Raw genomic sequence first — 26,642 nt, 5'->3', positions numbered from 1 at the left:
ATAACATCAGGCTTTCCCTGAATGCCAGACAGTCGGTTATTCTCATTCTGCTCGACCTGTCGGCGGCCTTCGACACCATCTTGCATTGCATCCTTTTGAAACGTCTATGGGAGCTTGGTGTCGAGGGCCCGGCCCTGAAATGGCTAGATAGCTGCTTGTCGGAACGGTCTACAAAAGTACAAATAGGGGGTTTCTGTTCCAAAAGTCAACTTATTGATAAAGGCGTCCCCCAGGGATCTATTTTAAATCTCACACTTTTCAACCTTTTCGTGTGCCCCCGGCCAAAATAATTAGAAACTATTGCTTTGATACAGTCTCCTACGCCGACGACACGCAGTTGTTGATCACTCTCGACCCAGATCCCACAGACACACAACGCAGATTTAAACAGTGCATGGCATCAGTAAATGAATGGATGTCGACTAATCACTTGCTCCTAAACGCGAGCAAAACAGAAATTATGCTCTTTGGAGACGCACAACCCGCATGGACCACGGACTGGTGGCCTGCCTCAGTGGGACCATGCCCTCCGCCCAAAATAACAGTTAGAAATCTGGGAGTTATCATGGACAATAAACTCTCCATGGCAGACCACATCAACTCCTTGGTCCATACCAGTTTAGGAATAATGCGTTCCTTATGGAAAATATTTAAATGGATTCCCCTCTGCTCTCGGCTGCCCCTTGTACAGGGCTTAATCATCAACGGATTGGATTATGGCAATGCGCTGTTTACATCCATAAATGAAAGACTCCTGTCAAAACTACAAGTGTTGCAAAACACGGCGACTAGATTGGTCCTGAATCTGCCTTCCCGATCCCCATCAATTCCAAGCCTTAAAACACTCCATTGGTTACCAATAAAGAGGAAGGTCTCCTTTAAACTATGTTGCTTGACTCACAAAACCTTGAACAACCAGGGTCCAGTCTATCTAGCTAAGAAACTGGTTAAATATCAGTAAGGGCGCTACCTCCGCTCATCAAACAAGCACTTGTTGAGGATCCCCAAGGTTCGGACTGTAAAAAATTCGGACAGGTCCTTTTCTAAAACTGCACCAGAGCTATGGAACTCACTGCCGCTACGACTTTGCCAGGAAACAAACCATACAAAATTTCAGAAAGATCTCAAAACATGGTTATTTTAAACTCTGTTTCCTCCCTCTAGCTTCCTGTGTTTGGCAAAGCGCTATGAGACCTAAGGGTGAAATATGCGCCTAATAAATATCTACAACTATTACTACATAATGAATATTTAATACAACTTTATTAAACTATATGGCTGATGAGGAACGATACCCCCAAAACCGGTCCCAGGATGCTTGTTTTCGGTCCATGGAGGACCTGGCTTGGCAGTACGGACTGGATTGTTCCCATGAAGAGCAGGGTCAAGACTGATTTGAATACTATCTAATCTAAACAGGGGTTGCATGATGAGCAAAAGAATGATAGATTCAACCAAGATCTTTTGACTAGGGGTGAATGTTTGATTTGTTCCGCATTCCTTCCATCAATTGTGTACCTTTTACTATATTATATACAATGATAACACATGGGATTCTGCAAACCCTGTATATACCGCAGTCTCAATTTTTTTTAATTTCCCACTTGTGACACACCCAGTCACTGATTATAAAGAAAAGATGTCAGAACTCGACTGTTATACGTGATTTATGATGTCAAAACGCCTGCTGCCAGAGTCAGCTGCCCAGGTGAAAGGCATGTCAGGTCATGTTGCATGATTGAAGCAGCTGTTCAAAGCAATGAAATGGAACAATGTTTTTCTTTCTTCTGTTCCATTTTAATACCTTACGATGACAAGCGGAGAGCATATGTTTAGTTTTTGCACTCCTAAGAGAAAAGCTAGAATCTCTTTACATGTTTTTACACATTTCGATCTACTGTAGATTTATTTTTATTTTTAAACAAATTGACTTGTATTAAACTGTTTCTAATAAATGTTTGCAACTAATATCTAATAGGTTTTTGATGTGTTTAATTTGGCGGTAGAAGTTTTATTTTTATTCTTCATGTATGCAAACATGCTGCCTTTTTCATATGAAAGGGCTATGCATCACGTTTTTAAGCGAATGTGGGAAAGGTGATGGTGTGACCAAGTATCGCATGTGATCAAGTATTCACTGGCGTACATAATAAGGATATTTATTGCAAGTCACCATGGAGTTCCATAACCTTCTAAAGTAACTTTTCCTTCTGACTTATTCCTCTATATGGTTATGGAACGCCTTGGTGACTTGCATTATCCTTATAATATACAGCACGGGGTAATAACACTTATACATTTAAAGAAATAATATTATATAGCCAAAAATATCTACGTAAAACACACAAATCTCTTACCTTCTATATTGCGACCCATGATATTTTTAACACAATATTTTTGCACCACTATATTACAGTAACGCAATTTAACATGTGGACAAAATGCGTAGTTTGGGAATTCGTGTGTGGCCGTGCATTGCATGCATTTTTTTAACCAATCATCAGAGATGCAAATCATATGCTTCAAATAAATGTGACCCTCTTCTCAGATAAAGAGGCTAAACTCCCTTCCACTGTTACGTTTTCACCCACTTTCCACTCATTCCACCAGTGCCTAATTTGTAACAAAAAGAAGATAAATACAGTAGTCAAACATTTTCCTAGTAGGCCAATGCCTGTGCTGGAGAAAACTGTGGTTGCTGAATACCAAGCCTGCTTAGTTTTATTTTCATTTTATGACTGTTTCTTGCACCCTCTACACTGCCTGTCTCTTTCTCTGACTCGTGCAGTTTCCTTTTCACCCCTCTTTTCTTCCATTGTCACTTTTTTCCTGCCTTTATCTTTCTCCTTCTTCCTCCCTTTTTCTCCTGTGCTCTTGGTCAAAGTCAGATAAGTTCCGGTCGCCAAAAACAAGAGCCGGTGCCACCCACACCTGCAACCTCCTGCACAAGTTAAGCACTGCTTCAGCTAAACCGTCTGTATTTCAGTAGCTGCATGAGGAATCAGGCTAAAAATATAGTTTTCCTAATATTTTAGAGCTACAATAATAATTTTTATACACATAATCAAAAGTTCATAATTTTGGATTTTCAAGCTCTACAAACCTGTGGCTTGTCCAACTTCTTTCCCTCTGTGAATCAGTCTGAATGCCAGATTGATGCAGTACTTATGTGAGAGTTCCCTCGCCTCTGATTTCCTGCTTTTCGTCACTGCACCATGATCATGTGTCTCAGCATGAGTGGCTGCTTGGCAGAACCTTCGGAAAGACTTAGCTTCCTTTAAAAGCAGCTTCAGCCAAAGGAAGACGGAAGGGAAAGAAATCCTGGCAACCTATGAATAGAATAAGTGGCCTCAAAAAAGCAAGAACAACCACCACAAATAAACAGAGATCGAGAGAAACGTGTACACAAAGAACGAAACGATTACCAAGAGAGAACTTTAAAAAAAAGACGGAAAGGCTCCTGTGTGAAAGAAACTAAGGGGCGGTACAGCTATCACCTGTGATTACCACTCTGCTGGGTGGTAAATCTCACAATGTGGTATCCCTTATGAACAGTGGCTTTTGTGTTTTTTAATCAGTGGAGCTTTACCACAAGCAGTTAGATTGCTGTGCGTATCTTTTACCTCTGGTGCAAAAAATACCACAGAACTGAACCGAGAGTATAAAGTGATCCTGGCAGCGGACTGAGGGGCTGACATGGATGCTGTGGCTTTATGTTAGTGGCACTGGCGATTACAGCGACTACAAGACCAAGGCATCTGACGACAACAGGCCTCACTGCAATGGAACACACGTCAGGCAGATGGAAACAGGTCAGGCACCTCCATCAGGGTTGGATTGGGATTAAAAATCAGCCCGGGCACGCTAAAAATTAGTGGTCCACATTTGCATAATGCCTTTCCGCAAAGCACTGCTTCGGTGAAGTTTTATAAAAAGAAAGGGGGGGATTCTCTGACAGAGGCATGTTTTCTTAACTTTACTTGGATAAACTTGATGCATGGATTAGGCCACACTGGACACACCTGAAAACAAGTGAGGACACTCAAGCCCCCTGACCCTGGGACTACTAGTCCCAGGGTACAACTTCCTACCTTCCCGTCACCGCTAATGAGGGGGAGGCGCTCCTAACAGCGCATAAAGCTCTGCCTCACCCCCACAGCTCGGAACGCTACTTTTGCTTGCTCTCTGCTGAGGACTCTCTTCGCTGCCCAGACACTCTGGTGGGACCGCTGTCCAAGAGTCAGTGAAATCATTGCTGTTGCCCGCGCTGACACCTGCCCAACCCGCATGAAACAACGACCTGGGGAGAACTACTTTTCCCAGGGCGCAACGCTCTACCTTCCCGCCATCGCTAACGAGGGAGAGGTGCTTCTAACCACGCATAAAGCACTGCCTCACCCCCCCCCTGGCACGGGATGCTACTTTTGTTTGCTCTCTGCTGGGGACTCGCTTCCCTGCCCAGACACTCTGGTGGGACCGCTGTCCCAGAGTCAGTGAAATCATCGCTGTTGCCCACGCTGACACTTTCCCAATCCGCATGCAACAACACCCTGGGAAGGACTACTAGTCCCAGTTTGAAATGCTCTACCTTCCTGCCACTGCTAATGAGGGGGAGGGGCTCCTAACCGGGCATAAAGCCATGACTCTCCCCCTACAGCACGGGATGCACACAGGCAGGCATCGCCCAGGCAAAGCCCCGGCCAAGGGCAGGCCTGTCCTGCGCCCGTCAGCATCAGGAAAAGGCAGGGCTGTTCCACCCCTCTTTTTTTCATTAACCACCAAGATATTCGAGGTCTGGGACCCCTTTTTTACCGCACCTGTACTTTCCCTGGCTAGGGACTGCGTCCCCCAGCAACGTTTGTGCCCGGAGGTGCACAAAGATACCCCGCACTTTCTTCTCTCTTCTATAGATCACTTGCATCTGGACAAAGGGACTGTTATAGCGTAACAACTGTCTGTGTATAAGTGACTGTTAAATACCGTGCCCAGGGCCATAGCGCATGTAGCAACCCTTTGCTTAATTCTTTCTGCATGACATTGTTGTATAATGGAGAAACGTAAGTGTAACAAGGAGGGCTCAGAGGCCGCCACCAAAAAAAGGGCAAAGAAATGCAAAAAGGCTGCAAGCAGCAGTGAAGGGGGTGGGGGAAGGGGTGTTGGACTGAATTGATATTCTATTGACAGAATGTGTGGGCCGCCTTGATTCCAACAGTGCATCGACTCCAACACTTGGTGCGCAGCCCCAGGGTAGGCTGCATTCCATCATTATTTAATAAAGCAAAAGGAAAGAAAGCACCTGCGTTTGTCACAAAACCTAGCCATGCAGTGTCTAACAATGAGGTATTAGAGGTAGCACAGGTGCAAGAGCCAATAGATGAACTCTCAGTCTTTCCCTGTAACAATAGTTTTGCTCCCCTCATGGACTGCAATGATGCCTTAGATAGACATATCGACTCGGCTAAAGAAGGTAACAAAGTGTTAATAGGGGGTGATATAACAGAGCTTATACATAGAGGGGGATCTACTCCTCCTGGTCAAGCTGAGTATACTAGTAAGGAAGCAGCCCATGCCAAAGGAATTTTAACCATGCACACTAGTTTTTCCCTTAGAGAGATGTCTTTGCAAAAACCGTTTGATATCTAATTTAGTGGAAGAAATTAGAGCGCTCAAGGTAGCCGTAGGCAGCTTTTCTGAATCCTTTAATAGAGTACTTATTGAAGTCCAATTGCTCAAAAAAAGCTTTATGCTCCAAGCCCAATAGTCCAGTAAAAGGTAAGGTGGGGTCATCAGCCATGGGCCCTACATTAGGTAAATCGCAGGGGTCTAAAACTTACATTGGAGGCAGTACTCCAAGCAATGGGAGAGCTAAGAGGGGGCCAACAAGTATCTGAGCTCCAAGGTGGGGAATTTATCACCTCTCAATTCCAAACCATACACAGGACCCCAAAGCATGTTCTTATTTTCCGCAGGTGACAAACAATGACAATTCCCTTGGGTGGAAGCAGACAATGCACTTGGTTAATGTACCTATGCTCCCGCCTGAAATAAGTAGAGAAGTTGAGGCAACCCTAGTTAATAAAGCTATCCATTGGATTTGACCAGCAAGAGGGTGTTGATCCATAATAAGGGAGGACATAGTAAGGGCGAAAAGATACTCAACATCAGGATCCGTTACAGATACCATTGCCCTTACTCTAACACACCACGACCTAGTAGAACACTTGGAAGCCTTTGATCTTTAGACCTAACATCTTTTTAACACTGCAATCTGGTTTAAATACAATCGCCCCAATAAGACCAGTGGCCCAACTTGCATACTTTCCAACGATTCCCAACCCTCTTGGTCCGTAACAATTGAGACGGATTGAAGGTGTCCTGCGCCCTCTGCTATCAGTTCATAAGCCTCTAAAACTACTGATAAAAATTAGTTTACAACATCTCGCCCCAATGGTACACTTCAAATGCCAACAAGCTTCCCCAATAGTACCAGGTGTACATTGGATCAGGCCTCAGGTCCCTTAATTGTTATGGTCAGCCAGAAGCCTGATACCAACATATCCCCATGTATTCTTAGATTATTATCCTGGAACATTGCCAGCCTGAGGCATAGGGGTGATGTTCCTGATTGGAATAACTTTATAGAGGAATTTGATATCTGTGCCTTCCAGGAAACATGGTCCGTAGAGCCTTTATACCATCCTGGATACCTCAACTTTTACATTCCGGCAATCAAGGGAACAAGAGGTCGGCCATCGGGGGGACACACACTGTGGTTTAGACAGGACAACGACTTTAGAATTCTGTCCCTCTCGACAGCCAGCAATGACAGATTCACAATTAGGCTTGTGTCTGATCAATATGGTCCCATAGATCTATACAATGTCTACGGAAGAGGCCTTAGTGGAGGGCGGAAATCTGACTCTATTCTTGCATTAGGTGATCTCTTAGAAATTCCCTCAGGGGCTACTTGTGTAGTCATAGTTAGGGACCTAAACACAGCATTCAAAGCCTTTGATAACGAGGATAATGATGCGACCAGGGAGTAGGATGAACAATGGGGCATTCCACTACTGGAACTTGCACCCATTAAACGTTGGACTGAGTCTGCCATTCAACTGAGAGCTCTTTGTCTAGAACATGGTTTAAGGCCAGCAAATGGTAGAACAGTTTCCGATAGGCATGGAGCAAACACAAGGTTATGGTGGTAGTGATGGATATACCAGTCGCACATCAAATTCAAAGTTGTCTTATCAATTTGCGGTGCCCATCGAGGTAGAAAACATCCCACTACCATGGATGTGACAAAGAACAAGGCCCTCAAGGGGAAAACTTGTTACACAAACGTTTTCTTTTACTGGGTACTACCCCGGCACTCTATCGTTAAGGTGGCAATGTCAGCCAAATATTTTCTAGGTTAGATCACATACAACCCTAAGTAACTATACAAATGGTCATTGCTGTCCCCCTGAACTACCAACCATTAATGTACTTTGACACTTTTGTAATCCACAAGAAAAAACAGTAATGTCCCAACATATTTTTCTCATTAATATTCATGTAATTTAATAAGTCATAACTTGTTTCAAAAAAAGAAAATTATAAACAATTGTCAGCTCTTAATGACAATGACAGAAAATTCTCATTTGCTATGCACAATGTACAAAGTGAATAATCAATTATACACAATTAAGAATGCCATTCTCAGTATTCCATTGTTTCATTTGAAAAACACAATGTACACAATATTGACCCAATATACACATCTAGTCCTTCGGAGACACACAAGGACCCCGTGGGGGGAGGAGAGTCAGACGTCGCCACCCCATCGAGGAAACAATCCAGAACAGCCGACACGTGTTTTGTTACGTAATGTAACTTTATCAAGGCTGTAAATGTAATTATCACAGAAGATGCTTATATTAACATGTGAAATCGAACATAATGGTCTTTGTACAAAAATCTGTGCACTAGGGCACGAAGGTGAGCCGTTAGATACATTTCAAAAAGAAGAAGAAGAAAATTCTAAAAAGGAGTTGGTTATAAAGGATAAGTGATCAAAACCTCGGTGTTTTCCATAGTTCCTTTGAGAACCCAAGAAAAAAGGCCAAGAGCAGGAAGTCGCCCAAGAGAACCAATGCCACAGTGCAGAGAAGATTTCTAAGAATCGTGTAAGAAAGAAAATAGAGTATGTGACCAAAACTTGCGAACATGACCAATGACACGTGAGTGGGGTATCATGCAACATCCAAACGTAACCTTCACACTCGAGATAGGTGAGTCAGCCCCCAATATCCTAAATAGATGACAGGTACCTTAAGTATTATAATACAGCAAGATGAATTTATATGAATCCCGATCCAAGTAAGTTGTCGCCCGACGATCGGCACAATAACCGTATAACACCTGTATTACTGAATCACCATCCGGTTGTCTACGGCCGACAAACATAAAGGGAAAACAAAAACAAAAAAACAAAAAAATTGTAAAAAAAGCAAAATGGAGACTGCAGTTAGTCTAATGCATGCCCAAATGTTCAATACACGTACAATGTTCAAGCTAGTGCCTACCCCTAGTCAAAATGTTAGGTCCCAACAGTAACGATTCCTAGGGGACCATAACGAACATGTCAAGTATAGCAAAACTGGTGCAACTGTGCGCAACGCTGCAGCATTCAGAAACACGTATATGTCGCTCTAATCTCATTTATCAAGGAGAGTGTGCAGAAAGATTTTTATCTGGTGGTACTGCAAGCCACAGTCTGGACCTTTGTGATGAAAGAAAGTATAGTACTCACATTAACCAACAGTGTGTGGTTTTACGTCAGAAACACTGTGATAGGTCCCTGGAAAGGGGGCAAGTAACCATATATCAGGAAAACAAGAAAACCTGGGATGAGGATAGGTGAATGGTATTAAAATGCGCCTGCAGGACCAAAAACTCTCAATGTCACTTGGTCAAATGGGGGAGTGGCGGAGTGGCTCCTCCCCCAGATACCCACGTTGACCTGGAAGTGTGAAGTATGCATTTTTCCGCTCAAAATGCAAGCGATGAGGCAGAGGACTGTGGCCCTGCATTGATATATTTCTGTGCTAATGATAAGGTATTTGATGAGGCAGGTGTTGATGCCGCCCTAAACTCACTAACAGGAGGTCAAGGTCCAGGGTTAGTCTGTGTTACTGCTGATATTTTTCTCCAGGACAGGCCTAAATGGTCTCAATATATACTTTTATTAGCGAACGCTATTGCCCATGGCACCCCATCCCGGATACCTGGTGGGGGTCAGAAATAAATAATCCCAATCTAAAAAAAAGGAGACAAATTGATGCCTGGTAACTGCAGACCCATAAGCTTCATAGATTCCATACAAAAGGTGGTAGTACGGCTGGTGTTGGCCAAGATCCATGTATGGATGTAAGAAAACTCCATCATTAGCCACCTTTAGGCAGGCTTTCGGGCTCACATAATCAAAATTAATCAAGTCTTTGGCTTTGTTACTCTTCTTTGGCGAACAGTAGTTCTCGGCAATGGCAGCATATATGCTGCATTTGTCGATTTGAAATCAGCTTTTCACCTGGTTCCACGGCTTAAACTATGGGAGGTACTGAAAGTAATTGGGATGCCTCAGGACCTACACTCCCTCATTGTCCGCCTCCACAAGGGCAATTTTGCACAGATTTGTTGGGGTGCACCGGCAGATGAGACAGATTCCTTCCCTGTATGTAAGGGCGTCCGACTAGGTTGTGTGCTAGCCCCCACACTATTTTCCCTTTTTATTAATGGTGTGGCAAACGTTTTGGCTGCCACCCATACTGATGCACCTATTTTAGCTGGTAGAAAGATTCAGATTTTAATGTTCGTAGATGATACTTTGATCATCTCCAAAACACCAAGTGGCTTACAACTTGTCCTGCAAAGATACAAAGAATTCTGTCATCTGCAAGGCCTAAAAATCAACGCAGATAAGACTAAGTTCATGGCTTTTAACCAGCATCAATCCTTCAAGGGCAGTATTTTTATGGATGGGCTCCCTCTCGAGCAGGTTGACTCTATCACCTATTTGGGCATTAAACGACACAAGGACATGTAGATGCTATGGATAAAACATAGACAGTTAGCAGGCATTTTAGGAAAGGAATTTAGAACTTCCCTAACAAAACCACTCAGTCCAGTACTCCAAATTTATAACATCAAAGTGGTGAGCTCGGTACTATATGGTGCTGAGCTGTGGGGTTTAGGAAACCTGCTGCAGCTAATCGTTGCAGAAAATACATTCTTCTGAGCGATAACCAGTCTACTGCAATGCACTCTGATTGTTCCTTCAAGGAGAGATCTAGGTAGAAATGCTATAACAGACCTTGCCAGACTTTGGACGATTCTATATTGGCGTAGGTTGTGGTGTACGCCGGAACTGAAAGTTTATGCTGAAGGTTTAAGGGACATTATAGAAAAAGACCAATTCCATAAGATCAGCTGGCTGAGAAACCTCAAGGGTCTATTTTATGGAATAGGCCTTGCACACCTGTGGGATAGTCCTAATGACTTATTGTTCTAGATGAAAGACAAACTCAAAGAAATATACTGGGAGATGGTTGCACATGAAGAGTGTAGGTGTCATGATTCCACTTCACTCACAGGACTCTTCCTACAGATCAGATCTCGCCCAAATCTTGAGCTGTTTTGGGATGCTATTACAAGGCCTCTGGATTGGAAACTCTATTTCCAATTTAGATCAGGGACCCTTCCTCCAAATTGTTCCACATCCAAATGGTCTACAAGATAGAATAACAAATGTAATATATGTAGAGACCAGGTCGAAACCTTATCACATATATTGTGTGCGTGCCCCACATATGCCGCCCCGGGCAAAACATAACTAGCGCAAACCTGCAGGAATATGGGTATAAGATCGTTTAGCAAAGCTCTCTGTATTCTTTGTACAGATCCATCACTCAGGTATGACATCCTGATAGCATAATTCTCAAGGTGGATGTGGTTAATCCGTGCACTGCAAACCATGACTGAAAACGGAAAACTGGAACTCATCCACACCCTTGTATGTGCACCAGGCCTAAAGTGAACTGTGGGTTCTATCATGCTTAATTGTGCTTTACATGTGATTAACTAGGACCCTTCTCTAAATACTGTTTTCATGCACTTTCACCCATGAACGAAATGTCTGATCTGTCTGGATTTCTGAAGATGACTTTCTACCTCTGTATAAAAAAGCAAACTACAACCAATCATTCAAATTTCAATAATTCCATGAAAGCCCAGTTGTTTCCATGCCTGCTTGTTGCTTTATTTACTCACACAGTCAGGGTCAGTGCCAAGAGACCTCCACTTGGTAGGGCAATATATAAACTCAAGGTCAAGCTCAAAAGTCTGAGTGGTTGGTTTCATTGGTGCACAGTATTTCAAAACATTTACATTGGGTATGATATTCACACTTTACACTGATCACAGGCCTCTTGTTGACATCTCCAGCACTAATTGAGGCAGTAGAACCACAAAGCATTGCCAGATGGCAAATCTGCTTGTAAGAATCAGCTGCAATATGTTTTCAGGATAAAAAACTGTTGTGTTACATTTTCTGTCCAGATTGCTAGTGTTAGATAGGAGAGTTGGTGGGGTCATTACAGTGAAGGAGGCATTGTGTGTATGGTTAGTCAAGTGGGTGGGGTTCTAAATTACTCATCATGGGAGAAAAAGAGGAGGGGATCTTTGGAAGAGGACACAATTATGAAGCAGGTAAAAAAACACATTACAAAGGGTTGACCTTTTACAGCAAAATTGGAGAAGGATATAGCACAATTTGGGCACCTAGTAGAGGAGTTGACACTATTTTCACACATTGGAGAAATGCTCACACCATTTAGGCAAGTGGCACAGGCGTTGATGTTTTCTTCCGATAACCAACTGAATGTGAAAACAAATTATTGAAAACCTACCCAGGAGGGCCACATTTGAATCTGTGCAATGAAATGGTGTGTGAAGGTGGCCTGGGGTACATAAAGCAGTTTAGTGTTTTGGAAGAGTCTGTAATATGTGTATTCTCACCCAGAAGAAACAGGTTTCAATCCTGTCTACTTTGTCAACTCTAATGACACCAAAGAGCAAAGTAGCACTTAATGTGTCTGGCCCCTTTGGTGCTTTAGTTAAATATCCCAAGTTTGTATTGTAATGGTGGATTAAATATCAACATTGCCAGAGGTAAATTTGTGGAAAGTGGACTGCTGGAAGTGTATGTAGAAGGATGTCCTTAACACAGAGGGTTTCCAACATGAATTAGTCACACACAGTGGTATGCAGCTAGTATCAGCTGAAATGAGAGAGCATTTGGAGGCTGAAGGAATTAAGCATGTCAGTATGTCAATACATTATCCAAGGAGCAAAAGGTCAGTATAGCAATTGAATTGTGAGATCCAGGAGCAGTTGCTATCAGTTATGGTTAATAGGACAGGATGGAAAAAATCCTAAGGGGTTTGCTTTTCTCAATGAAGACCACACTTTACACCTGTAGTGTTGTTTCTACATTTACGCTGTGGTATGATAGCAGGTACTTGTCTGAATAGGGAATTAATGGAATATAAGAGGAGTAAGAAGTAAGGGCAGGGCTGGAAGAATGGAAGTAGGGGTTTGAGTGAGGATCAAGAATAAGGGCCACCTCAGCAAAGGAAAGTCACAATTTCCCTCCATGCTACGAGTAGCAAAAGTGAAGGATACTATGGTGGTATTGTGCAATGAAAGAGTGTGGAACAAAAATCAGTTATCTGTGATATCCAGAAATAAGCCTGTCTGTTTATGCAATTAGTTGTGCGTGGAGGTGTTCAGCAAAGCAGAGAATACTGGTAGGCCAAAACATGCATGACCCAGCAAGCGTCACTCTTTTAGATTGTTTACTAATTTATTCCAATTATGTAACATAATTTTTAACTTAGTACATGTTTGTGTTTATTTGGAGGAGGGATACCCATCGAGGACTTGAAGAAGCAGAGCCATGTGTCTCAATCAGGATTGCAACCATTTTTATTATTGTTTGAAGCCTAGTCTCCTCGAGTGAGTCTCTTGTGGATGGTGAGCCTTCTACCCCCAATAGCATCCTTATACATGTTCCTTAGTTTTCAACTCACATCATTAAATGGTAGAATTAATTGGCCTCAGCACAGTCTCCAATGCAGCAATAGATTTCACTTTCGTAGTGCGTGGCATAAATACTATATTATTATGTATCATTTGCAGAGAACCTCTTACCGGTCAGAAGGCCCCATGGTGCGTTTTAGGCACATGAGTACGTTTTTCGTTAGTAAAACATGATTTATACTGTAGTCTAGGAGTAGTATGTTTAGTTGTGTGTGAGGGTCTGAGATGTACTCTAGTCACATCATTGCTAGACTGTAGTAGCACTAATGCATATAAGAGCATACAAATGTGAATGAGAGATTGATTGCTAATGTTCACCATTATCTCATGTACCCTGCACCCAGTGGATCATACATTAGGTATCATCTAGGTCTTTACTGCTTCCTGGGACTCTAAATGATCATTGCATATCCATATTATTGGCAGGAGAGTATTCCAAAACTCTGAATTTTAAACAGGAAAAGAGCTTCCAATCTGGAGGGTTTTCTAAAATCCTGCAAGTGATGGAGTTAGAGGCCTGAAGTTCAAAGGTATGTTGTGTCTGCAAAAAATGTGAGTCCCAAAATCACAGGTTTTTAACCAGAATATAAATTTTTCCTTATCACAAAAGTTCATTTGTGAGCCAGAAAAGTCTTTCCTAGTAATAAAAGGGCTTTTACATCCTTGTCTGAATCACAAATAGGAGGTGACCTGAAAGCAGCATAACCCACTTATTGGTGATTTGGAGACAAATGTATCAATGGTTTGTGCGTGCAATTGTGGGAGCAAAGAACTGATTAGATACCAACTCCTGAAAGGTGGTGGTAGGATATTCGCAAAGAGGGGCTGTCTCCATGAGACATCCTTCATTTTTTGGAAGATGGCAGTCTCAGAGGCAAAATTGCCATAATCTACCAGAGTGCCATTAGCTGCACCACCTCCACGGACATGTCATTTTCCAACTTTGAACACCTGTGATTCAAGCTCAACGTCACAGCTAAGTTCACCCTATGGGGCACTCTCATCTTCAGACCACCTAGGATGTGTACCAACTGCACCGTCAATATCATGGTCTTTCTCATACCACTCACCCTCAATGCTAGCAAATACATCCTGCTTGAAGATCTGAACTTCTACCTAAAAAGATCACACCAACCTTAAATCAGAAACACACATTGAAGACCATGGAAGCCTAACCTCACCCAATGAGCCAAAGGACATGCAGACGTGCCGAACACCACTGCTGACCCTATTTTCACCTTTGGCAACTTTTGAGTAGAAGAGCATACACCAAGTCTTCTGAACAGACCACACCCTCATCAAGTTCAACATCCTTGTCCTGGTCCAATACACACACACCACCGCCAGACTAGCTGGCTGAAACTGAGGCAGCATCTTTGACAAGGACTAGAACACCACTCTCAACACCCACTGACCCGAACACAGAAAGAGCTTCGCCTAAGCCATCAAGAATTTCAACAACAGGATCACTTCCTGCTCCAACTCCTTGGCCTCCCTCTAATATAGCAATATTACAAGATCTAGACTGCAGGCCATTCTGTAAGCGGAGGAACTCAGACTGATTGAACACCATTACAAATAACTGGAGCACACATTGAGAATGAGCAAGGACAATGCAGACAGGATCACTTTCAAATTTGCCTTGGGGCGCTGCCACCAAATCATCCTGACCACCAAATGCACCACTGTGGTGGGCCACATCAATGCCAGCACCAAAGGAAGCAAGGAAATGTTTGCCACTGTGAAGGATTTCACCACACCAGCGGCCGCTTCAAACTCAATCACCCCTTTGCCGTACCTCTGCAACAATCTCTCTCAATTCCTCAGCCGCAATCACCACCCATGGTGTTGTGTCTCAATTTAGATACCCGTACATAGATTTCCCTGAATCATGTCGTTATATAGGCACAATTCGCATTGCCCCTATTTAGGCATAGAATCCCAGTCCTTATTTAGGCATTTTCCATGCTATTTAAATACAGGCATGGTCACCTACATCCTTCCATCCCACGTCACAACGAGTTCTTAGAAACCAGACCCTTAAGCCATCGGGACTTTCCCTAGCTAGGATTATTGATTTCTCCAAGAACTCATCTATTATGCATGAACTACTATTCCTTAGGGGTTCATCCATGACGTCTTCCTCTGCCCGACTTTACGTCAATGCTAGCATTCCTAAGCACCTTCCAGGTATAAATATGCATTCCCTTACCATGGCAAACCACGGCACGGCTCGGCACAACTTGACTACACGGTTCGCCACGGCAAGTTCGGAAGGGACCATATCCCGGTCTAACGTACTGACCAGACACTGTCATCCCTGCTCGCAGAGAATCCAGCTTCCAGTGTTCTGATTCCCTTCGCGGGGTGTTAGAGTTTGAGACTCGGAAAGAGATTCCTACCTCTCTCATTCTAAGGCATGGAGTTGACAAGGACCTAGAGGGATTCTTGGCATACAAACTTAGTATATACCATACTATAGAAAACAGCACCTACTTCTTACCTTGTACTACACTTAGGTTAGGTACACTGGGTAGAACTATTTAGAAGCATCAGATGAGTATTCACTTTTTAGCCTGTGTTATTTATGTATGTATATTTGAATATATGTCGTAGCTAAAAGACAATGCTATTGCAGTATTATTTTTTCTTACTGCTTACGCTGGGAGTGTGATATCTTCCTTACTGTCTAATGATTGTAACAGGTCATATCTCTTACACGAGAAACAAGACTGTTCAATAAACCCTTTTATTGAAACGCCCCTCTATCTATTTCTGTGTAACTCTGAAGAAACTAAGCATGCACGATTGACTGAGTGAAACTGTTATCTATTGTTTGTACGATTCTGAGACGCGTTCTGATTCGAAGGGAAACAAAGTTGTCATGTTTATGCGGTTGTCAGAAACTAATCCCTTCTTGTTCATTCGAGAAGTTTCTAGTGACCACTGAGTTAGCTGGCACACACAAGTAATTAAGTTTAATGTACTCGATAGGAGCATACTGAACTTAGTACTATGCAAAAACTATAGTGTATATTATTTCAATGCGCAGAGCCTATAAGGAAATAGGAACTACACTACAATGGAAAACACTCAGTCACGCCCTCATCACAAGTAAGTTGGACTATGGTAACACCTTCCATGCCGGGATCAACAGACAACCCAGGCCTAAAGCTGTAGATCATTCAGAAATTGGTGGCCTAAATCTCTCTCAACCTCCCATGCCGCACTCACATCAAACCACACCTAAAGGAGCTCCATTGGGTCCCCATGAAAAAATGAGCACAATTCAAAGTATTCACCCACACTTTCATGGCAGTACACCAGCCCAGCATACCTCAACAATTGCATCTTCTTTCCCAAACCTTCCAGACACCTCTGCTCTTCTGGACTCCTACCTGCACACATCCTACGCATATGGAAAACCAGATCTGGTTGGGCCTTCTCATACTGTGCTCCTAAATTGTGGAATGACCTGCCGCTACACATAAGAGCCTTCTCACTTCTTGAATTCAGCAAGAGGATGAAGATCTGACTTTTTGAGTGGTCTCACTAGGCCATATGTTTGGCTAGACTTACACCTGCTCAGGCCAGGATATACTCCAGGGTGATAGTGCGTTCTACAAATCTGCAAAACATAACATTGAGGGGGAGCAGCAGTGGCCCAAAGGGAATTCTTTTTTTAAAGCAGTACTCTTTAAGTTCCCTTTGATGAACACTGGCTTATTTAAAAATATGTTTCCTATTTGAGAATGCAAACACAGGGTAGGAGTCCCTACTTTTATAACCAATCTCAGACGGTGCTCAAATTAGAACCTTCTTAATGAATATTCATTAGGCAGGCCATTTAGCACACCCTTCTGAATATCCAATTTTTGATGCAACCTAATAGTAAATAGGGAACATCGCAAATTAAATTCACATTCATGAATATTTCACTTTTGAACTTCAGAGTCTCTGGGTCGTGACAGGGCAACTATAAAGCACATCTAAGAATGTTTATCTACCTGTAGAGGGAGGGCGTAGGCTACAAAATGGGTCTGGACTACTCCCTTAGAAGCAATGTCTGACGATTTGCATATGATTTAATCCTTTTCTTTGTGGTACATTACATCTACTATTTAGTTTATAAAATGTTTCTTGTAAATGTTCTTCTTTCACCACCCTATGAATGATTATAAAAATATTCTGTGTGATTGTCTTGCATTTCCTGTTCTTTCTGACTGTTGTGCGTTTTTAAAGTCATGGAAGAAACAAGAAAATGTTCAGAAGCCAATGGGGTTCCAGCCAATTCGCAAACTTTCTTTAAGGAATGATCAAGGTTCAGAGGATACTGGTATTTCAACTAATTTGAAGGCAATCATCGTATCCACCTGCAAAGGAAGAATGAATGGCTAAGAGGGCAACTGGAATCAAATCAAAAGGACTAATTTTACTGTGTGGTGGCTTGTGCGGTGTGCCCGCATACACAATGAGCTATTGCAAGTTTTCAGTTGTGTGTGCACTTGCTTGCACAGTGAGCTGTTGCAAGTCTTCAGTTGTGTGGCGCACTCACTTGCACAGTGACCTGTTCATATCGCAGTGCACTCGCTTGCACAGTGAGCTGTTGCAAGTCTTCAGTTGTGTGGTGCACTCACTTGCACAGTGACCTGTTCATATCGCGGTGCACTCGCTTGCACAGTGAGCTGTTGCAAGTCTTCAGTTGTGTGGTGCACTCACTTGCACAGTGACCTGTTCATATCACGGTACACTCGCTTGCACAGTGAGCTGTTGCAACTCTTCAGTTGTGTGGTGCACTTGAGCTGTTGCAAGTTTTCAGTTGTGTGGTGCACTCACTTGCACATTGACCTGTTCATATCGCCGTGCACTCGCTTGCACAGTGAGCTGTTGCAACTCTTCAGTTGTGTGATGCACTTGAGCTGTTGCAAGTCTTCAGTTGTGTGGTGCACTCACTTGCACAGTGACCTGTTCATATCGCGGTGCACTCGCTTGCACAGTGAGCTGTTGCAACTCTTCAGTTGTGTGGTGCACTTGAGCTGTTGCAAGTCTTCAGTTGTGTGGTGCATTCACTTGCACAGTGACCTGTTGCAAGACGTCCATGCACAGAGACCATTCATGGGCACACACAGAAGAAACAATCAGAGGGAACATTACTCATGAGTACATCTGTAGTTGTCCTTTTGGCAAAAGTATTATATAACAGTATTTTCCTAACACTATTTATAGTTTCACATTGTCATGACCACTTTTAAGGAGACAAGCAGAAATCAGAAAACATCAAAGATAAGGGATATATTTTTATTTAAGCCCATTCAGGTACATACCACTATGGATGAAAATATTTCACAAACTCATACTTATGTCCAAATTGTTTCATTTAATGAAAACAAAGGCAAACATTAATCTCATTACTTCAGATCAAAACAAATGTAACTTTTTACTAAATTTTGCCGGAATGTAAGGGTATAGTGATCTGGATTTGAGTGTATTATACATCAATTTCTGCCTATCGCTAAGGGCAGAAAATGACTAAAAGGAGACTTTAAGTGCATGGCATATATGAGAAAGCCTTGACTCCTTATAGATATTCGCACTAGTCACAGATACTGGTAGAAGTAGGTAACAGGTAGCAGCAACAGTTTTTTTCAACAAAGGTTTGGACTTTCATGGTTCATAAAGTGTACACTTGTTTGGGTCTCAGTAACAATATGCTGACACGAAAAGCCACATCTTGGATATGTATAGCAAGAGCAACTGTCAATATCAAAAGAGTAAGGGAGAACAAAAGAGAACATATGGAGCTAGATTGGCATGTGACGGGATGAGTAAAATGATCGAATGGGATACGGTGCACATAGGACATGAGCCAAGACAGCCCCATTGGCAAGGTGTTAAAAACATCATGCAGCCCACTAAGAAGAACCTCATTGCTCACTATTGCAAGTGAAAAAGAGAGCCCCGTTAGGCAGGTGAGTGTTAACTCACCACCATCTCCCTCTCCTCACTTTGAAGTGTTATCAAATAGTGAGGGTAGGGTTTGACTACAGATTGATAAGGATGAATAAGAGAAAGCTCAAGTATGTCTTACTGGAATTGGGACTTACCCATTGCACTAATAGTTTAACCAATCATTGACATTTTTATGCAAGCAGGGGGTGCCCAATGAGTGGAGTTCAATGAAGGGAATTGGAGTGCGGCATTGGTACTACCTGGTGGTTGCTTCTGCATAGAGGGCCCAACAGGTAAACTGGAAATAGTACATATCTCAAATTAAGTACACTACTGATGCCAGTTGGTTGTTGCTCATGCATAGAAGGTCAAATGGAGATAACTGGATAATGGTGAACATCTTGGCTGAATTGCAGTACTGATGCCAGCTGACTATTGCTCATGCATAGATGTTAGTGGGTAAAAGTGCATATCTTGAATGAAATACAGTGCTTATCCCAACTTGTGGTTCCTCATGCTTAGAGAGACCAATGAAGGTACTTGGATAACAGTGCATATCTCAGATGAAGTACAGACTCATACCAACTTGTGGTTGGTTATGCATAGAGAGACCAATGAAGGTGCTTGGATAATAGTGCATATCTCGGATGAAGGTCATAGTCAACAGTAAATCAACACTTTGCGATTGCAGGAGTAGAAGCAAAGCCTTGTTTCATTCCCTTTCATATGCTACATTTATGACTCTTCCGGGTCGTGCTAAGCAAGCCGCAGCAGCAGATGCACCGCCATACTGCCCAGCCGCCACTGAGGCCCATCCAAACCTCACGCCCCAGGCAACAGCAGCAAGGTGGGCAGACAACAATCAGCAGGAGGGCTGAAGCGGTGGGCTGCTATTCTCTGAGAGAGAGCTTCCACTTCGCCAGCCGTGCCGACCCATCGGCTCGCCGCTTTCTCCTTGCCACACTCCTACAGCGTCCACGCATTCATTCGCCGGATCAGAGAAGTGAGAGGCAGGGAGCAACCCCAAACAGTGCAGCAGGTAAGGCTTAGGAGCCGCAAGGTCTCTGGGAGGAGCAGAGGAGAGGAGGCAGCCAGCAGTAGGCTGGTGTGGCTTGATCTCTCCTGGGGCCCCCCGCCCTGCATGCACGTAGGCAGTTACAGACTGCTACACCACATTACCCATGCTCACGCCACCTGCATCTCACGCCTGCCCTTTGCTTCCCTTCCCTACCCTTAGCACCCCCACACCAGAGCTGTAGGTGGGTGAAAGACGGGGTGGGGCGTGGAGGAACAACCAAAGGACAAGGTACTTTTATCAAAAAAGGAAGGAAAAGCAAAACCCAAATAAGTGGAAGGAGGAGAAAAGAAGGAAGGAAGAGCAGTAAAGGAGGCAAAAGACTGGAGTAGAAAAAAGGAGCAGCCCACAAGCAAACCACTGGGGGTCAATAGTCAAGCCTGCATGCATCAAGCAGTCAATCAAGAATCAAGCAATCAAGCACCTACAAAAACATCAACAGGTTCAAGGGAGAGGAAGAGAGCCCCCAGTCGCTTTCCTTCACCTAGTGGGAAAAAACACAGCCTAAAGTCTCAAGTGCTTAACCCTCTAAAACTGCATAGTACGGGCCAACATCAAGCAAATGCAAGAGTTGAGGAAAGGATTCCCTAAGCTCTCCGGCTTCCTTCTAACAAATATCAACAAGCCCCTGATAAGAGTGCTTGGTAGAGGGAGAAGCGGGCTTCATAGGGGAGGAGCAGAATCAAACTACAATCACAACTACAAGAAAAACAGATCTAAATGCAAGGCTTTGCTCCCCTCCTTCTTACAGCTTCTCTATATAGCTGCTCCCAACCTGGGGTGACACAGGCTGTCACTGGAAATCGGTCAAAGTAACCTGTGCATTAATGCAATTAACAAGCAAAGAAATGAGATAGTACCAGCATGAGGTCGGGAAGAGTGAGAGGATCCATCACAAAGCCTAAGAAAATGAAAAAGACAGTTAGCCCCAAACACAGCTCAAGTCAAGTACCAAAGCCACTAATAAAGACAGCAAAGATAACAACACTTATTTCAATGACAGCAGTAAAAATACTAGTAATGATTGTAGCCAATTAGTAATAAAGAAGCCTAAAACAACAACCCAAATGAGATAGACTCAAAAACAGCAAACCAGAAGAACTCACCACTATAGAGGAGACAACTCAGGGGAAGAGCTTATGCCCATATCAACCAAAAATTTACAACAAATTTGCATTTTTTGAAAGACCCTGGCAAAGCAATCTACTCCAATCCCCATTTACAGCCAAGGGTATTTGATCATTACTTAGGGACACCAATTCTACAATCTGAAGGAGTCCCCCAAATCATGGCCGGCTCAATGGATAAAAGTACAACATTGTCAGACAGGAACATTAGCCCTAATTAAAACAGGTCCCAAGGTGACTCCCTTGTTGGGAGAGGAAGAAGCCCATACAGAGGCATTCTGGCAAAGAAGGATTCCTCCCGTCAAAGCAACATCCAACTGGCACCGGAACTTTCAGCTAGCCCAAACATAGGAAACAATAAGGAACCTAGGGGCTCACCAACACTCTCTCCTACTCTAGTCTCAGGGACTGGGCAGAATGCCTGGCTTACACCACAACCAAAAAATAGTCCTCCATTAAAATCTATAACCGTACAAACCGCCACCTCGACTGCCTCCAAACCACTATTGAAAAATTCCCCAGCTACCCACTCTGCTTACCTACTAAAGCAAGACTCGTAAGGAACAGACTATGATATGACCTTTCTTGCATCCCAGGAGGGGGAGGATCTTGTTGCTTCATACACTTTAAAGCCTACTACAGGCCTACCCAAAGTGGCATCAACCAGTGGAAGCAGTTGGGAGAAGACCAACCCCACAGAAACAATCTGGGTAGCTTTAATAAACACCATGCAGCTTTCAGCAACCACCCTTCAATATCAATCTGAGAAGCTGGATATGTAGCCTACAGTTCTCCATACTTTAGCAGACTTCACCTCAGGGATAGACAAGAAGCTTGCAGATCTTAGCGGGCTCATCAAGCGGGGATAAGAAGCTGACCAAGCCACCCAAATTGTACATCCCAACTGCATATGTGCACCAATCCTTGACAAACTAGCCATGTTGCCCACTACGCTAAAAACTTTTTAACAGATTTAAAAATAAACATATCTGCCAGCACCACCGAAATGAGCAAGGCATGCAAGGACTCAAAAGAAAGCAGCACAGGTAAGGACACAAGGGTAGGCAGGAACCAAAATGGAAGATATCTACCCTCGACCCCAAACCAAAAAACAGAGGCTCCTATTGCATGCACTTTAAACAAAGAGGAAGCTGGTAATATAAATCCTAACAATGCACAAGGTCGCCGCAAATGAAGAAGGAAAGGCAGGAACAGGAAGCTAGAGCTTGTGGGCTACTTTAGGGAAAGCTCTCCCTCAAGGGATCTCCTGCCCCCATGGATATTTTACAGCTCTCGGTCCCATTATGAATAGACCAAGGCATGTAAGCCTAGTTTACGGATGAAGGGAAAGAGCCCAAATTCTACCCTGGAAACCATCACATTGGATGCTTCCAGCGGCAAGGCCTAAAAGAGTCTAAAAGAGACCCATTACTGGGGGAAAAAAGAAAAACCAGACCAGTAAACAAACAGCCATTAAATCACAAGAACCCAGCATGGCAACTTACACACCGTAAAGGTCAACACAATCTGCATCAGCTCAAACAAGTGGGGAGCCAGTTAACAGTACTAGAGTCTCTGCAAAAAGGCATCCATCAGAGCTTACCCAATGTAGAATTATACAGACTGAAGGACAGTCACCTATTGAGCCTCAAGGAACAAGCAAAGCCAACCACACCCCCCAACAGCCCTTACAACTTGAAGCAATGCAAACATTTGGTGATCAAAATAAATATCTTAAAGCAACAGATCCCATCATATTTTTGCCAGAATACAAGTCGTGGGGAAGAGTGGACACCTTAAACAGGGGGAATATATTGCGACTCCTGCGATCATCTAAAAATCTGGATAACTTAAGTTCACAAATTTACTTTCAATTGAATTTTTACAAATCGATAATCGGCAGGGCCCAGAAGCAACCAAAACTATATGGAAAACAAATGGATTGCCAATATGATCATGAAGGAAGCAAATACATGTTTACAGTGGGGGATAAGGCTACATCTTGAAAAAAAGCCATGCCACCCAATTCCCCTGCTAATTGGAATCATAGATGAATCACCTCACGCTACTAAATCTAAGTTAAAAGGAGCTCACAGCAGCTCTCCAGTGACTTGAGCTAAATAATTCAATACCACTCACAGTAGACTCCAACTGGATCCACCTATGGTGAACAATCAAGGTTGACCATACCCAATGACAGGAAATCCCCCACTCTACACAATCTCTGAAGGAGCCAAGAAAAATTGCATGTACGTCTGGAACATCAATGACCTGGCTTGCAAGACAATGGACCACGAGGTATTAAATTATTTGAAAACATTCAACTTTATACTACTACGAGAAACCTGGGAGGACCAAGCAATAGAATTACAAGGGTTTATGTCACAACTGGTTCCTGCAACAAAGGGGTCCAAATATGGTCACCGGTCAGGCAGCCTGATAATATATGCCTCAATATCCACAATAGGAACTATCTATCCAGTAAAGGTGCTCATAGCAGCCCGAAGTGCAGTACAGGCTGTAACAACAACAATCAACTATAACAAATTAGAATGGCAAACCACAAAAATCAAAACATACTTACAACCTAGCACAGGTCAACAGCTGTTAACACATTTCTCAAAGAATTGTGAAGAATCTCAGAAGAGGGCAACATAGAGAACATCATACTAGCAGGCGACTTTAATCTCCACCTTTTCAGCACTGTGAGTCAAGACGAGCTACCACAGGAAATATCTAGATAGTGCGAAAACCCGAACCAGGGGCCAGCACATCCAAACAAGCAAAGCAAATGAGAACATCAACTTATTTACTCCAAGAGCCCGAACATCGAAACCTGAGGGCTTGAAATGGCTGGTTTACTTAGGATTATTCATCGTCCCTAACCTTTTATTCAACAACCACCCCCTCACATCTTGATTTCACCTTCGTCACACTCCCCTTGTTTCATAACATTCTTTCCTACCAACTGGGAGATAACGAGCAAAGCGATCAATTACCGCAAGAGGTGACACTAAAAGCAAATGCCAAATACTCAATGGAGGTGAGAAAAAGTATTGGTACAGAACACACCACTGATTTCAAATGGATAAAGTGCAGCCCGCTTCGTTGAAAAACTATCTAAATCTGCAAAGACTCTCCTTCGTGAAGAAAATTATATGACGACTTATTCCCTAACTGCATGGAAGAAGTTTACAAAGGCCCTAAGGGATACATTTGCCACTAGGATTGTAATGAAAACAGGAGCAACAGCGATTTCCCTGCTTGCAAACATGAGAACCCCTCAGATCAGAAGACTCAAATATTCTATTAACCAAATTTTAAGGCAGTTAAGCAGGAACCCTCAAAACCCAGCCCTGCAAAGTGACCTGCGTAAATTGAATGCAACACTAAAAAGAACAAAATAGGATAAATACAGGCAAGGAAACAAATCACTTTGAGCAAGGATATTGCACGATTCAAAACTTAAGAACATTGCCTGGTTTTGGCAGTCAATTAACAGCCTTTGGCGGCAAGCCCACCAAGGAATTAATTCATATATTTAAGAGGAAGACTGGGCGAACTACCTACAACATCACTTCAAAAATATGAAACAAGAGGTGGAACAGACTGGGGAAGAGACCCATGTTAAACAAAGGGACAGAGGTAATATATCCAGGGAAGAGGCCGGACCCAAACCAAATGAGGGCACAAGTTTTGGCGCCATTCTGAATAGTCATAGACACCTCAGGGCCAAAGCGGCAGCAGGCCTAGAAGCATCACAAAACAGCGAAGAAGAATGTCACAGAAAAACAGCGCACAAATCAAGACACAAATAGCCAAAGGAAGGCTGGAAGGTGCTCCGGGCCCCTAAGGAATACCACCAATGCTGTACAAACATATTTCAGAGTATTGGAGCAAAGCCCTGGTGGCAGTCTTTAATGAGGTACTGGAAACACAAACTATCCCGGAATCATGGAAGGGATCCCCGATCAGTCTCATCTATAAGCAGGGAGTTAAGACCAATGCAAATAATTATCGACTTGACGCCTTAATCGACATTGAATTTAAGTACTACGCGGGAGTGATCCTGGAAGAACTAACAATTTGGGCCCATCTAAATCCATCATCCCCATAAACCAGACTGGTTTCTGCAGACAAATGGGAACCACCACTAACATCATGGCTCTGGCACTGCTGATTGACACAGCCAAAGAGGCAAAGCAACAGCTATTCCTATGTTTTATAGATTACAGTGCAACATTTGATCATGTAGATCATGCTTTATTATGGCAGAAGCTGGAAAAATGGGGGGTACCAACAGCCCTCCTAAACCAGCTGATTTTACTACATACGGACACACGGGTTAAAATCAAACTGGGAGCCGGGACACACCTCTCTTACCAAATTAACACCTCCAACGGGCTAAAACAAGGGTGTGTCTTAGCACCCTTGCTCTTTAATCTCTTCAAGGCAGACCTCCCCTGGGAGTTGGTCAAAAGTATATCACATTGCCTGAAACTAGGAAAAATGCCCCTTTTCCAACAATCTATACACAGATGGCCTGGTCTTAATAAGTGGAATGCCAATTGGTTTGCAGCACCTCCTGGACACCACAAGCCAAAGCATTATGCACTAACCTAAGCAAAACAAAAACTATGGCAGTACATTATTTGAGGAAGAAAAAGCTGAATTGGTATATGGATGGCATTACCTAGAACCAGCCACTGAATATAAATATCTAGGAGTCTTCCTGGACAGCAGAGGTTAGTACAACCTCAGTTGGAGGCCCTGCACCTGAAAGGCACTAAAACTTCACTAGCAATGAGGCCTCTAAAGAAAGCCCTACCAGATTTAAATCTAGACCCTCTACTATAAGTCATGAAGTTACAACCAATACTAACAGATAGAAGCGAACCAATGCGAGGGAGAGATACTATCTCCTCGGATAAAATTATCACCAACACTTATAGAGCAATCCTCCATCTCCTGACCTACGTGTCTCATGCCCAAATTTGCTTAGAATTTGGTCTACAGAAGCAAACAGTGGAAAGGAGGGGGCATACATAAAAAGCCAGCAGAAGATTACAGGAGCCGAGCAAGGATCATTAAATTCATACATCTGGCCCAAATTGACAAGCCATGGAAACTCATCTGCTAGAGAGTACCGCCTTGACATAACACAACAGAGCAGCATTTGGACTTGCTGGCAGGCAGGTTACTGATTACTAAATAGGTAAATCCAGGGCACTACAATAATACATAGTGGATGCACACTGTATCATTTTTAGATAAATGCACTCGAACCATTGTTTCAACACCCTGTGAACAGGAAAAGCAGGAAAATCAACAAAGGTTTTATAAGATAGACA

The 26,642-nt window shown here is 43.1% G+C and overlaps 1 protein-coding gene across 1 annotated transcript in view; it reads right to left on the bottom strand.

Moving 5' to 3' along the window:
- Window positions 1-3,196, bottom strand: part of LOC146796840 (metalloproteinase inhibitor 1-like) — a 47,912-nt gene extending 44,716 nt beyond the window's left edge. The window contains exon 1 of the mRNA XM_085630246.1: window positions 3,104-3,196. The gene's annotated coding sequence lies outside the window, so the exon portion shown is untranslated. The remainder of the gene's footprint in view (window positions 1-3,103) is intronic.
- Between the last annotated feature and the right edge of the window lie 23,446 nt (window positions 3,197-26,642).

The sequence above is a fragment of the Triturus cristatus genome, chromosome 10, assembly GCF_964204655.1.
Source record: "Triturus cristatus chromosome 10, aTriCri1.1, whole genome shotgun sequence".
Lineage (NCBI taxonomy): Eukaryota > Metazoa > Chordata > Amphibia > Caudata > Salamandridae > Triturus > Triturus cristatus.
Note: the sequence above shows the minus strand (reverse complement) of the source record. Positions and strands in the feature narration are given on the sequence as shown.